General features: G+C 37.1%; 1 long non-coding RNA gene across 1 annotated transcript in view; it reads left to right on the forward strand.

Moving 5' to 3' along the window:
- The window catches only part of LOC134154940 (uncharacterized), a 50,890-nt gene extending 34,876 nt beyond the window's left edge, over positions 1–16,014 (forward strand). Inside the window, exons 3-4 of the long non-coding RNA XR_009961381.1 lie at positions 5,514–5,549; positions 15,616–16,014. This is a non-coding gene — a long non-coding RNA (uncharacterized LOC134154940). The remainder of the gene's footprint in view (positions 1–5,513; positions 5,550–15,615) is intronic.
- The last annotated feature ends 146 nt before the right edge of the window (positions 16,015–16,160 follow it).

Raw genomic sequence — 16,160 nt, forward strand, 5'->3', positions numbered from 1 at the left:
CCACAATCTCAGCACAGCAGGAGGTAGAGTGCATGGCAAGGAAAGTAAGGCCCACTTGCTAGTGGCGGATCCATCACTGCTTCACATTTTCAACCATTAATGACATTTTCATACTTTGCCTACACCTACAGCAAGACCTGGGCATTGTTTTATCTCTGCAGATAAACTATGGGAGCTCAAGTCTTCCTCATAGTTTTGCTTAGGAACACCTGTGTTTGACATGCATATTGTCCATCTGGGTTTTACTCTCGCAGCTTATTGTCAAGAGTCAGAAAACAAATCTTAAGGAGCTGTTGAAACACAGAGAAAACACAGACAAAAGCAGGCCTATGCATATCTCTCTGGAGAGGTGTGCTCTGGTATCTTCCAAGCGTGTGGCACTAGGACATAGCCGGTGGGAGAGAAAACCCCTGAGGAGAAAAAAAAAAAAAAAAAAAAAAAAAAACTCACAAAACAAAATGAAAAAAAAAAACCCCCACCTCCAGGGTATTCCAAGCTTCTTGGGTTATGCACAAAAGCATATTATTGCTGGAGCACCATAATAGCCTATAAACTCAAAATAATGTAGATCAGATGAAAATAGAGCAGCTCTGTTCTGCCATTTTTTTCCTCTAATATCTTCCCAAGAGTAACCTAACCTGTTTTTAGGAATCTGTTCCCAAGCATGCTAAAGTGTTTCCACTCTTACTGTAACCTACTAAACAACTATTTGGATTCTTTGTGGCCACATCTTTGATAATTTAAGAAACAGGCTGTAAGGAGGAGGAACAACAATTAGGAAAACATTTGCATACATGGCTTCAGTCTTCTTTGCTTGCTTGTTTGTCAACCAATGGATTTCACTGCACCTTGGACAACAATACAGCCCTGCAATGCTTGTCACCCTATGCCTCTGACAAAATGCACTTTCTTTTCCTTTAGCCCATATTGTGTAGATATCTTCCACAGTACTTCCTCAGCTCCAGGTTAGAGAATTTAGACTGCTTTTCTGAGAATTATGGGTTAATTCCATTCAGGACCTCCAGTAGGTGCTGTGTTTAGCTACCCACAGAGACAGGCCATCATAAGTGATTATCACCTTTTTTTAGTTTTACGTGAACAAGCCACTTCAGGTACTAGTGCAGCTGTTTAAAGCCCCATGTTGTCCAGGAGCTAATGAGCTGAGGCTGCATAAGATTGGCCAGGCAGTGTGTACTACGGACATCTTCGCAGCTTGCTCACTGAGCATCCAGGTCAGGGAGCTGAGCAGAATTCATACTGCTTCTTCTGGCCTTTGTCACCAGGCTTCCTTACTATAGGAACCAGGGCACTGGGGAAGAGACAGGGAAAGTAGTGCACTTCCGTATACTCCAGGATGTACATAAAGCCTGCAATCAGATGAGAGAGCCTGCATGCATGCTTAGCCTGGGAGAATATTTTCCTTCCTTTCCAAGTGAAAATAGTTCCTAAATGCTAGCAAAACATAGAGCCTAAGAACCAGAGTCCTCTACTGTATTACAGCAGTTAAAGTTTTTTGAAAACTCACAATGTCTCTTGTCTACTGTTACATTTAACTACTCTGAGAGTATGTCTGCATCATATTGTGGAGCCCAGAGAAGAGTTTCCTCTGTTATTTCCAAACAAACTAGTTTATATAAAGGGTACAGTGCAAGGCAGAGCAACATAGAGACACCAGCTTGTGTCCTGGAAGTGGTACAGAACAGTGCTGAGCCTGAAGTAGTCAGGCTTACTAATCTGGTATAGCCCATTTTTAGTTTTTTGAAACTGCAGGACCTGAGCAGACTCTCTCTTCATGGGGGTGCTGCACTGTGCCTTCTAGAACTGAAAGCCTAAAGATTTAATCCATATGGATCAGACTGGGAAGGTTTCTGTCCCATGCACAATTCTGCAGAGTAGATACAGTGTAGTTGTTTTTGCAGAGCTTTTAGTTTATGTACAGCACCGTACTGCATTTCTGCAGCTATGATTTTTCCTGTTCTGGGACTAGCTTATTTGCATATGCAAGAGTACCTCTGACTTGTACAGGCTAGAAAAGCCCTTTGATGGGCAGCATGGCTCTCCAGGGAGGCCTCCCAAAATGCTGTTTGCACTCAGCGTCTTCCAGGGCTCAGATCTAAGCTTTTAAGGATGGCATGAACGGTTTTGTTTGTTTGCCTTTTCCAGTTCTGAATACCTAATTGATGGTGGCATATCTAATTTACATTTTAGTCTTTCTTATTCCCTGCCAAACTCCATAGCAATAGGCACTATCAAAATTAGAAAATAAGAATTTTCTTATTTACCAGATTGCTTTTCATTTTTCATTGTGTTTTATGTCAGTCTGTGCCAAGGCACTTCTAAGTTGTATCTTCAGAGGTGAAAGCTAAAAGCAAGCTGGGTGAAATGATTTTCTGTCAAATAAGATTTATTCCTACGTATCATATGCACATATTGAAAGTAGCAGCTTTAATAAAGAATAAGAGGAAAGGAAGAGACACCCTTCCCTCACTCAGCCCAAGTCCAAAAATTGCTTAGGAAACAACTCCAGCTTAAATAAATAACAATAGAACAAGAAACCTACCTCACCCCCAAATCTCACTGATGAAAATCAATACAGTGCAGGTAACTGATACATCTAAGTAAATGTTAAGCCATTGTTATTCCACATTCATTAACATTATGCACACTTGGGATTGTGTCTTTAACAAGAATGAGCCCACTGGCCTATTCTTGCACACTAATGGGTATGTCTAGAACTTGATTCTTTCCACATGCACGAGTTCAAAGGGTATGTGGCAGGGAGAAGCAGACAGCCTCTCTCCGGGGGTGTATAATCTGCTCTGCATCCATTCCACGATAAAGACTACAGAATACAAAGATCACTCGCTAGTTTTTTATATATTTCTGATTCCTTTCTGGCTAGGATACCTAGACCACTGGATCATGGAAAATGCTGCTTCTTACCCTCTGCTGCTGGTTTACTCTTGTATTAAAAGAGTGTCTTATATACCAGACCCCCTTCCTCTGTTATTCAAAAGTAATCTGCTTGTGAATTACCAGTGTGGAAGACATTCAAAATACTTGTTAATATTCTCCATCTGCATTTTCCTGAAGTATATTAATCATGCTATAGTCATTGAGAAACGTGAGGGTAGAACATACCACTTATGATACTGACCTGGAATAATTAACTATCTTTATTGAATAATATTAACCTCTACACCAAGCTCATAGACATATCACTGTCCAAAGCAAAGGTACATGCAAGATATATGAGGGAAGAGGCTTTTTTCTGGATGTTGTTTTGCAATATGGTGTGTACACATGTTAAGAGAGGCAGGCAGAGGAAAGCACAGAAAATCCTCATTTTCCATAAGAATGAGAATACCTGGAAAAAAGCTCTCACAAATCAAGCTGTAGTGACTCAACACATTACAGTTCACTGCTGCTGTCCTATGCCCTGGCTGGAAGTTCTCCACACGTGTAGCAGAGATGGTAGTACAGGTGTAGGCAGCCTTCTTTAGACAAAATCATCTTCAGTTGTATCTTACCTTAACACAGGGAGCCCTGGATTGTGGCAGCTAGAAGCACAAATGACAGTGCCTCTTCTGCTGCAACTGCACATTTCAAACTATAAGAAACAGCATTTGACCCATCAGCATAGAAGTGTATAAATTTGCTTGAGAAGACTATTTTCCCTACTAGTCTCAGTTCGGTGTTTTTACTTTTTAACAGAATGGCTGTCCAAATTAAAAAAAAAAAAAAAAAAAAAAAAAAAAAAAGTGCTTTAAAGTGTGTTTCATTGATAGATTTTTGTTTGAGTTTGATCTCAAGGATTTTCTTGAGACCTTCTTGCAGTTAGATTAGCTTTTTCCTGAGCATTCAGAACTTCCCTGCTGAGTCTGCTTTTTCTCACTCTGCTTGTGAAGTCAAGGAGAGCAAAAACTCATTAAAACATGTCAATAACTATTCATGCATTAGAAGTCTGTTTGGAGATTTAGGTAATAAAAAGTCATAATTATAAACATCTTTCTCTTGTTTTATAAGAAATTCAAGGGTTCTAGAGAGTTAGTTCTCAAATTTTTGCATTATTTACCTATTGCTGGTTTACATGTCACTACTACAGAAATCTGAAATAAAGTAGTATCTATTTCCATCTACATGTATCAAGAAGAAATCTTTCTCTCTCCTCTGCACACACTTTACTAGAGGATACTCCTGATTTAATTCCACCAGAAATAGTGAAAAATCAGACAAAGGGAATTTTTACTGTAATTCCTATATGAAAGGTGAGGCAATGGGCAGAAATTGAAGCACAGGAAGTTCCGCCTGACCATGAGGGAGAATTTCTTCCCTGTGAGAGTGACGGAGCACTGGCACAGGTTGCCCAGAGAGGCTGTGGAGTCTCCTTCTCTGGAGATCTTCAAAGCCTGCCTAGATTCAACCCTGTCTAACATGCTCTAGGTGACCCTGCAGAGCAGGGAGGTTGGACTAGATGATCTCCAGAAGTCCCTTCCAACCTTACTGATTCTATGATTTTATGAATATAAATATTTATAAACCTAGAATATCTCACAGAATCTTTTTCCGCTTGTAGAACAGCTTTAAAAAAATAGTTAAATAAATAAGAATCACAGTTTACTAGAATGCTTAGAAATAAACCCTGCTACATCTGTTACAGGGTTAAAAAAAAAAAACACCCACAAATTTACTAAGTTTGCAGTGAAAAATGTGAATTAAATCAGGTCATAAATGTTGATCTGTATCAGAATGACTACTTGCATCTAAATAAAAAAACAACACAGAACAAAAACCCACAAAGCTTTCATAAGGTTGGGGGTGGAAGATTGCTTACCAGCTAGCTCTAATACCAGTAAGTTTCTGCACCTTCTAACTCAGTTGGAATGTGGCCTTAAAGAAAATCTGCATTATAAACTGCCTCTGAACTATTTCACCTGCCTGTGACATATATTTAAATGACTTCTGAAAGCTGCAGAGGTAGCAGTTCATTTGGATTGCAAAGCAGTATTGAAATGGTAAGTGTCTTCCCAGGCTATCCATCTACACATAAAAGGTATAAAAAGAACCACACAGGAGTCATAAAGACTAGTGCCAAAACAAATTCAGGAAGACCCATGGTAAGTGAAATGGTGATTCTGGGCAGCAATGTTAATGAGTTATTTATCATACACATTCTTAAAATATCGTTGTACATTATAAAAATGATGCTACATTGCAACACGGCATTACCCAATATTTTTAGGTCCTGGAGGAATAACTTCGGGAAATAACAATTCCCATAAGATTTTCACATATAGATTACATTTAATTTCTGGTTTAATTCTTTGCAGCATAGAAATAGAATTTCTGGAGGGTAGTTCTGATACCCTTCAACTAGTCATTTGAGAACTATTACAGTTTCTTCTATGCTTGACTCTATTCTAAAATTGTCTACATAAAATGATACATGAACTTCTGGAATGCTTGTATAAAACAAAGTAAGTGAATCGTTTCTTTTCAATTCTGTTTTTCAGAGAACAAAGGATTTGAACTCACTAACAAAACCACCTGTAAGTAGTTCATTATGAAACCAACAAAACATGAAAGTAAGATAAAGAGATAAAAAGTCCTAAAGCATTATGTAGGATTGTGTTGGATCCTGATTTTGTTGCTATTTTCTTGCTTATATGTTGAGGAAACTAAGAGTAACATCTATGACAGATGTTTCTTTGAACGTAACAAAAGAATATAGAAATTCCGCTGCTACTATGATATCAGCAGCGTCAAAATTTTCAGGGACAGCTCTTTCTCTCCTGTTGTATTAATTTTGAATATGCTTGCTTACAAATAGAAAATAAACTTTGTAACAGATTAGATAATCATGACAGGCTCCTATTTCTTCAGCTTTTACTATGTAAATGAGTGAAAGGGTTAAAAAGGGATGAACAAATGTTTGTGTTCTCCATATCACTAAGGGTTAGAAAACAACTTTTGAAATTAAATCACATTAACAAAGACTTAAATTAAATATTAGAAAACCTTACACCACTAAGGGGAGATAAGCACTAACATATCTTGTCTAGGAATGCCATGAAATCTTTCAAGAAAGTTATAGGTATGAGTAATCCTAACTTTGGAAAGTAAGAAATGGATCACATGATTTCCTGAGGACTCTTTCAGGACTGTATTCTTTGAATTCCACAATATTTTAATGTCACTTTGAGTTAAACTTTTTTCTTTAAATTGGCTGACACATAATTCCTTTTGGCTACGCATATGTCAGACAACATAAAAATGCAACAGATGAGACACAGTGCAGGACTGTCTGCCAGATAAAAGCCTTTAAAGGCTGTGCACATTTGCATTGAAAATCAAAGTAGAAATATACCAAATTCCCCATTTCCAGAGCTGCCCATTAGTTTCTAGTGCCATGTATTTTTCTCCAGAAGCATTAAATGTTCTTTATATTGTTTTAGCCGTTCAGAAATTTTAAATTAAAGATGGGTACTTTGACAATGCAACCCCTAGAATTAATGACCTTTATTTAAAATATAGGCTCTTTGTTTTTTTCCTAATTGCCCAAAGTAAAACGTCAATTTTCAGGACACTTATTTCCTCCTTGAGCAAGACAAAACATTTAATTTCTGCACACAGCAGCAAGTATCACTGGAATAAACTAAACTTTAAACTCGCACTTTATTTTGCTTCTACACCGCAGAACTCATCCAAGACCGCACAAGCCAATACTGAGCAATTTGTCCAAAACCAGCTTGTATAACTGTGTGAGGAATTTTTCAGTGTAGCAGCCAATTTTTCACATGTGCATGCAATAGGGTTAAGGAATTATTAGGAGAATTTTTAGAGGACTTCAAACACTATAAACATAAGATATTAAAAAAGAAAACCCTTACAATTCATTTTAGGCATTGTTACTAAGAGTAGGTACTAAGACTTGAGAAAATTAGAATCTTCCTGAAATTCATAGCTTTTACCCATACTTAAACAATCCTCCTTTATCCATCCCTTCCCTTTATGCATTCAAAGCATCTATAGTGAAATGTATTTTTTCCTCTATTAGGACACCATAACTAGGTTGAAAGCTTGGTTGCACTCTTAAGTATCCAACTAATATTGTAGCTGGCTGCTGCATTGCTTGAAGCTAACTATAGTGACTGTTCAGCTGAAAGTAATTGAGTTAACAGGAAATTGAGTTAACAGACTGAGCTATTTTCCAACCTTTCAGACAGGTCACAACTTAATAATTTTGAATCATATTAATAGACTGTTAGAGGGCAGTTTGCATCCTACTGCCTATTTTATCCCACTGGATAAGCTAAAAGATTGAGCTGACAAACTGATATTTTATCACTTAGGACAAGACGTCTCTCCATCACCTAATAGATAGGTGTTTACTCCAAGGTAGTCACTCCAGACGCTCTTTGCCATTAACAGAAAGAGATAGATGCCATAGTAGTCAGGATGAATTACGCTGTAGAGGTTTCTATCTAGAGGATATCTGCATTTATCCTTGCCAGGAAGTCCATGTAGTGACTGAGTAAATAGCTGGGTCCAGAAGCCTAACATGTAGGTGGTTAAAATTCAGAGTTGAATGCTACTATGCAATTCATATAGTTAACTTTAGACATCCATCTGAGATGCCTGCTTCAAGGATGACCTAGACTCTCCCTGCAGGAACTTCTGGAGTTCACTTTAAATGCTGAAGGATTGGTGAAGGGGAAGGAATCATCCTTAGAGTTTCTCTCTGTTGGCTGCAGATGGCACCTAAAGATAATACACCTCTAATTAGTGCATGAAAAATAAAGTGTACAGAATCAAAAATAATTTCTCTCCACAGGAGATGAAAGCATCTTTCCTACTGTACAGAACTACTCAGGATGTGATAAAGGACAATGTCAACATGATCATAAAAGATTACTCAAACTGAGGATCAGTGCGTAGTCTGAAGGTGTGCTGGAGACCCCATGGGGCAGGAAGCCTCATTTTTAGAGGTTATTTTAGAGGTTCAAGTCTATTTTATCTGAGAAGCTCTATAACTTGATACTTGATTTTAGCCTAAAATTCAATGAAATTACATAAAGACAAATTTTTAATAATTACCAATTTGAAGGGTAAAAAAAAAACCTACAAAAAATAAAGTGATAACATGGATACCAGTGACCTTTCCAACTAAAACATAACCAGTATCAAACTACCTCTAAAAGAGCCCATTACGTAAACAATTATTAGCAAATTTCTGCAGTAATACACTGTACAAGTTACATTTATAATGAACATTTGTTCATTAACATTTGATGCTAAGGGCATCATCATGGCTCTTGATAGGGTTTTAGCAGCCATGAGAGCAAATTCCTTAGCAAGTTACTCCAACATACTACATACAATCCCCTCAGTTTTATTAGTTACAGTTACGGGGCTAGAAAACTTTCCACTTTCAGAAAACCAGGAATGCCAACAGACCCTGCACTCAGAAGTGCACTTGCCATGCCCTTGTTCTTCTTGCCATGACATAGACTAAAAAAAACAGCTCAAAATTGGTTTGCATTCCAGACTGATTGCCCAGAGAGGCCTAAAATTACTTTGCAAGCAAAGGAACTGCCATCTTAAATTAATTTACTTTCAAAACCAGATGCTGAAGCAAGCCAAAGTGCAGGAGCTGTCCAGAAGCAAGCCAACAGCAGATATTGTCCTGATCTGTATGGTGTGGCTGCCTTTCTACTGGACAGCATTGCAGCATGTGAACGCATGTTATATCAGCCAGTCATAGCACAGGAAAAGGAAGAAAGGAGTGAGCATTTCTTCAGTATCTTCTTTGAACTGCCTTAGGAAATGGTGTGCCCAGGAAAAATTGCCTTAGTGTACTGCCTGTGCCTTTTCCAGTAGCATTTGGAAACACAATGTAATTTGTTGCTTTCTCACAATAAAAGATTATATCCATAAAATAAGGAGACAAAATATCCTTTTATTTTTTATTCAGCTAAGCTATAAATTGCCATCTGGAAGCAGGAGTCATAAAATGTAGCAAAACAGGTAATGACAACAGACAAGCTCAGGAAGAAAAGTTGGTTGTACCATCCTTGCCACTTCTCCCACACTAGGATCCATATTCCAGCAAGATACAGTCCCTATGGGAAGTGTGGGAACACACACGACTCTGAAATAACTTTGATGGCAAACTCTTCCTTCAAATTAACTCACTACCCTAGATCAACAGCTGGCAAACTTAGCAAATAGTGTCTGTCCTCTACTGATTTTACCTCCTTTATAGCTTTTTCTGTGACTGCCCTTGGGTTAATGGTTACATCAGGCATTAGTAGGATAGTGTTAGTCATTCTTTTCCCAACAGAGTAAACATTGTCACATACTGGATCCTAAGCAGGTCTAAGCTAGTATAAATCCTGTGTAATTATCACTGTTATCACTGGCCCAGCACAGGGAAGGGTGGCTGACAATGTGCTTCATTCTTGCCACTGTCTCTGTAAACAGAGGATGGGGGAATCTGAGTGGATGAAATGAAACAACCTGGCATCTTTTTGCAAATAATAGCACTACAGCTGCAAGTGCACATCTGCATCACATTGCAGGATCAGAAAATTGCAGGATGAAGTTGTGAAGGCCTAAATGCACCAGTTCTTACAGTCTTCACCAATTTAGGCAAAGATAATTTACATATTAAGTAAAATAATTTTTATTTCTATTGCACAGAAACAAGGTGTTGTTTTAGCTTCTTTTATTGAAAGTGTGAGCTATACTGCAGTTAATGGAATTTTATTCTCAGTATTTAGCTAACAGAATCTTACAAGTGAAGTAGTTTGACAGGTCACTTGGTCCTATAACCATGTGTATATATCCCCTACTTTATGGAGTCTCTTCAACTACTGCTCACAGAACAAAATACAACTTACAACTTTCATTTTACCTTGATATTCACCAGGTTTTCTTTCTTTTCCTAGGTTTAATCTATTGTTTCTGTTTATAACTTTTGACACCACACAAGATAGATCTCCCTTTCCTGATATTTACAGTCATCATTTTTTTTATAGCCTATGATTTTGTCCTTTTTTACCATGAATCATTATGTAATCAACTATTTTTATCTTTTTTTTTTTTTTAGTATATGGTAGTCTCTTCAATTCCTGTCAATGTTCATTCTTTTTTTCCTAAATCGCCTATAATGCTTGAAATATTTTTAAAGTAAGGTCTTGATGAGATCTATATGCACTATTACAAATGCAAGGGTACTTCTCCATGATGTCATACTGTCACAAAAAATTGCACTGATATATTTTTGCAGTTGGATCATATAGGAAGTCACTATTTTGCCAATCACTGATATTAGTTATTCTTTTCTAGCATTTTTTTCTCTAGATACTTCCACTGAGTAAATGCTTTAGATTATTTTTCTCCAACTGTCTCTCTTTCCTTGAGGGAGAAGAATTTTTCCTTCTCTATTACTACTAAGTTACCCTATGCCCTCTGGTCTATGAAACTTGAGTAATTTACTGCAACTAATCCTCTGAGAACCATTATTAGCTCCAAAATTCTGCTCTGGTGCCCTACCAGTATAATATACTTATTCAATGGCTCTTCTCCTCTCTGAGGGAAAATCAGGAATACATCTTTTCTTGCTTTTATTTCTGAATAATGCTGAGGTGCATGTAATAGAAAACTAAAACACTGCAAAACAGAAGATGTATAGGTAGAAAAAAAAATCATCAACATATACCACAAATTTCCTTAGTAAGAGGGAGGAAAAAAGAGAATTTGGTCTTATATGGAAGAAATCAAATATTCAGAAATAGATAAGGAGGGTAAAAAAAAAGGACAATCAGATAGTAAAAATATCAGATTGCTAATGGAAAGTAACAGAAAGAATAAATTTATTTTGACTGAGATAGTCAAGTAAATATAACTGTTTAATCCATTTATCACTAGTTCTTCTAAAGGCTGGTAAAATGCCTTGCCAAAAGGGTTTGATCCTCCACCACCAAAATAAATGCATTTTTTAAAATTGACTTAAATTAAGTATGACTAGGCTCTAGATCTACAAAAAGATTTGGAATCTAAAGAATTTAGTAGAGTGGGATTGTCCAAACTGTCATGGGCTGAGAAAAAGAATTACTGCACAAAGTGCTCACAGGAACAATCGCTCTACAGCGAAGCATTTCCATAGTGAAAATAGGAGGGAAAATATTTTCAGGAACCACATGAAGGCAGTTTGTAACAAGTTCGTTGTAGTTTCTGGAGCTTAATGTCCAATAGCTAAGGAAAGGACATGTGGTATTTATCAGCTGTTCCACTTGAGCTCAGCTTTTAACCAGAGCTTGTCAAATGGTTTTCAGTGGCACATTATTTTCAAGTATAAAATGCTGAATTTTGACCTTTCTCTGAATTCTGACCTTACCATTTTGATTGTCATATTGTAAATGACCGATACAACGTAAATTTGCACATAAGTAATCACAGAGGAGTTTGACATTTATAGCATTTCCATTCAAAGTGGAGTTAGCCTTCTGCGAATACCCTGAAGCGACTGCAGCAGCTTAAGTTCAGTTCAGCAAAACATGAGATATATTAGGAAGCAAAATGCCTAAAGCCACAAATATGCAAGCCTTTTTCACAGTCCACCTTCACCAGCTGCCACTCCGAGAAGATAGGATGCTCTTCTTTGAAGTCTTTCTGCCATAATAACAAGGTTACCCAGGATCCATCTGTACCAATTCAGAAACAGCTAATGCGGGCAATAAACAAGGAGCTATCACTCTCCTTTCTGTCGCACTTCTTTTTAGCAGCCCAGATCCTCAGATAATGCAAGCAGTGCAATGCAACGTAAGCCCTAATTACCTTCCAGTGTGCTCCTTCAGAGGAACTGGGCAGGCAGTGGTGCAACCCCCTCCCTCCCCACATTTTTCTGTAGGGAAGGGCTGCAGACACAAATTCCTACTCTTTTGTGCCTGCAGACCTGTCCTTTCAGGAATCTTCTCCAAAGAGTAAGATGTTTTGATGGGAACCACTAGCAAACCTGCCTGAACTCTTTCTCTCCAGTTCTTCTCATCCTCTAATTTTGCCATTCTCTCATCTCTGTGCTTATGGACAACTGCAAGAATAACAGGAACTATTACTCCACTGATGGACAGTGTGTGACCTATATTAATGGAGAGAAGTGGTGGGGCATTGCTATGTAAAATCTTTCACACAGAGGTAATGAGCAGCTGGAATGTATCCGTTGCAAAAGATTACGCTCATTAGCCTGTACTGCCAACCACCAGTGCTTGCTCTGGGCTTTCTCAGATGTTAGAAATCAGGGCCCTTCAGCCAGCAGTCTTAATGAACCGAATTCTCTGCACACCTGATAACCCATTAAGCATGTAGGGAAATGATCACTTGCAAGATTTCTTCAGAAGAGTATTTCCTATATCATTAGATCAGTTGTAAAAGTTTTCTCATGCTACATTTTCTTTTGGATCACCATATTTCACAATGCGAACTTTTCCCTTTGCTTTGTACTTGGTCTTCTTGGCAATCAAAAGCTTTCCACGTATTTTATTATTTTCCAAAGGGAAGAATATACTTTCTTTCAAACATGATTTTCCCAAGTTAATTAGTTAATACTGATTTTTCATTATGTAAATCAGCTTACAAATCCATCAGCTATTGCCACTGTTATTGGTATTCTTAACTAGATTAGACCTTTAGTACAACATGGAACAGGCTCATGCAAAGTTTTCACTACAAGAAAGAAAACCTTATTAGCCTGCTCACCTCACAGGGCTTTATTTCAGCCAAGTAGAATTTAAGAAGCAGCTGTGTTTGCCAATGGGTGAATGTCTATCACTGAACTCAGCTGGATATAACTTCTTGATAGGGTATATAGAGAATTCTTGCAGAAATAAAGCAGAAAATTGAAGGGGGAAAAGGAGTTTTGCTGAAGCAGGAGGTGATAGCAATGTTTTGTTGAGGTTTTGCAGTTTATATGTGAAAGATAGGAACACTTGTGGCCCTTAGAGGAGAAGTTCTTTGAGGTATTTGCTTTTTTACAGTGTGGAAAACTAAAGGCATTTAAGCCCCAAAGAGAAGAATTAAAGATTAAATTTTGTCTAAAGCCAGTAAAACCAATATCTGCTTTTGTGACCTTTTTACACAATAGACTTCTATGTTATTTAAAATGTTGGTTAAAGTATAAAAACTAGGGTTTATAGATATCAGTATCTATAAAAACATGTTTTCATAAATAAGAGTAAATTCAAAAGCTTAAATATTGAAAAGCATTCAGTTTGCAAAAAGTTATCCAACAATAACTGAAACTCATCTAAGTTTCTTGAACCAGGAAACTTCCCTCTGGCAGGTTTTCTAACGTAATTTACAGTAATTTCTTTGTTCTTGAGTTTGGTAGGATCATCATGTCAGGCAAGCTTGTGGTATTTTTATTTCTACTTCCAATTTTTAAAAAAGAAAGAATTATTATAAAGTGCAATCCCTGTTAGAGGCTGAAAGAAAATTCTTTCTTTGTTTCCTAAGAGTTCAAATTTAGTGTTCTTTAGGCTGCAGGCAAGGATCACTGAAAGGAGCAGCTCACTGTTATTGAACCCCAGTTCTCCCTATAATCTAGGTGGTATCTCCCACTCCTATTTTTCAGTGCTGTGATCCCTGAGATACAACTATCACTCTAAACAAGCTTCCACAGAACGACCTAAGCATTTAGGCTGAAAAGCATTTCAAAGTCTGAATTCCATTTAAATGTGTGGGAGCTGGATGGTGAAATGCCTTCTTAAACATGGATCACAGAATCTGCGGGGTAAAGATTAGAAAAATTCTCTGTATGTTTATTCAGATTCTACATATATCTGTCTTTGAGATGTTAAACACCTTCTGCCTATGTGGAAATAAATAAATGATATATAACATTCTGTAGAAAGTGTCTAGCAAATATTGTAAAAAATAGTCTGACTTTAATATGTATTTCCACAGCAGGAAGTAGAGCTTCTAGAAAAAACATTTCCATTAAAAGGTACATTACTTTTAATCAAATATATTTTTAAGCTCTACAAAACTGTTCAATTTTTTCCAAAATGAAATTTCAGTAAACAGAGGGAGAAAGTTCCAACAATGTCAAAATATTCTGGAAAAAAGTTTGTCATTTGAAATAACTTTTCATTCAATTTTCTATTTAGTTAGAAGTCAAAAAGCTGAAGGCAAAATCATTTAAGTGAACAACTATGAAAAGATTTTTTCATTTCCTGCCTGAAAAATCTTTGGAGTCTTTAAATTGATGTCCAGAGAAGCATCTGGGTTGCATTATCTGAGTCCCTTGGAAATAAAAGGACATAACTGCTGGAAAATGCAGCTGAAAACGAAGATCTATTACCTTTGTTCCAAGTCTTTTTTTTTTTTTTTTTTGTTGTTGTTGTTGTTGTTGTTCTCTCCCAAACCTTGCCAATGGTCTGAGCGTTTCCTTCAGCAGGGATTGCATTGCCTTGGCTCTGGGAGTCAAACCGGTGCTCACAGCACTGGCACCTCACCCAGGCTAAGAGGAAGAATTAGATCCTCCTCTTGCTCACTGCTTAGCAAGGTGGTGAGTGCTGTAAGTCAAGGACACTCATTTGCTGGAGCCTTTCCCTTCAGAGTCCTAATGTAGGGGAAAGCAACTGAATTCTTAGCTGATTGTCTGCTTTTCAACCTTATCTGTCACACTTTTCTAAAGAGAATTATTTATCCTGTTGGGGGAGGGAAAAAAAAGTGTTTTTGACAAATGAGATTTTATTTATGATTTAATCAAAAAAAAAAGTTGCAATTGTACTTGTAAAATCTTGCTTTGTTGATTTATATTATGAGTTGTTTTATTCTGCATGCAAGTTGAATTAACAATTAAAAACAGACTTCCTGAACCTATGGCACCTGAAACGTTCCCCCTAAACAGGGATACAACTTGCTTTGCTCTAACATAGTAAGGTCTTATGTCAAAAATGGGTTTATAATAACAGTAGAAAAAATATCCTGTTTCATTCGTTGCTCAACTGCACAAAGATGACTGTGGTACCTTCATATAAATACATTCAATACTCTCTTTATTGTCATCAGCGTGTGCAAATACAATGAGCTGTCAATGGTTTCCAGGCTCTGCCCTTTTATGCAGATTGAGTTCACTTACTTATTAGCACCAAATTCTTTCCTAACTTTGTCCCTCTAAGAAAAGAACATGATTTTTTGAAATCTTGCTGCCCTTACTATTGCCATTAATTTACTAGGAAGACAACATCTTGAGTATGTGTCAATCCTGAGAACTATTTTTAATATTACACCCTCTAATTATGCCTATTAAGTCAATATTTTACTGCATACAGTGACAGATCAGTAGAAATTAATGTACATAATAAAACCCAAACATATAGTCTTGTTATCAGTACTAACACTAAGAGCAGTAACCAATAATGTAATGTTTATAGTAGGCTTGTCAATATAAATGTAAATAAATCTAACAAACTCAGCAATATACTTGTGAAATGATGCTCAGTATCCTCCAGAATAGCATTTAATAGATATTCCTCACAGAGTTCAGATGTTTTTTTCCCCAAAGGAGCAACATATATTTTAAGTTACTTGCTATTTTTCTGCATGAAGGTCACATGGATGGACCCTTTGGACCCATGTTGTAGCCTTGTTTCCAGCCGTGTCCCCAGTCCCATCTCCTACTGCTCCTGATTGAACACCCTGGATGGCTCTGGACCTGGTTTGTCACTCATCTCCTGTGGGGCTGTTGATGGATCCTGTCACCAGTACCCCGAGCTTTTTATGTCTGGTTAGAATATCTGAAGCTTTGTGCTAAAATGTGCTAAAAATGAAAGGACTGTGCATATGCAAACAAAATTTTAGTTTTAGTTAGCTTTAAGAAGCTAACTGACTTGAAATGTTTTCTAAGTTTCTCCATAGAGGATCTGTGCAGTAGAACTACTCTTTCGTTTAATTTAGCTTGTTACTGGAAGAGGTTGCCTCAAGTCTGTTTTTGTTTTCCTTGTATTTCTATGTCTCTTCATATCTGACTCTTTCATTTTCACTTTTAAGATTAAATGAGGCAGACAGTGCTTTAATAAATATGTAAATTCCAGTGAACAAATAAATTGTATTAAGAGTAATTGGTGCTTGTATTTCCACAAAGGATCAAAAGC

The sequence above is a fragment of the Rhea pennata genome, chromosome 1 (genome assembly GCF_028389875.1).
Source record: "Rhea pennata isolate bPtePen1 chromosome 1, bPtePen1.pri, whole genome shotgun sequence".
Lineage (NCBI taxonomy): Eukaryota > Metazoa > Chordata > Aves > Rheiformes > Rheidae > Rhea > Rhea pennata.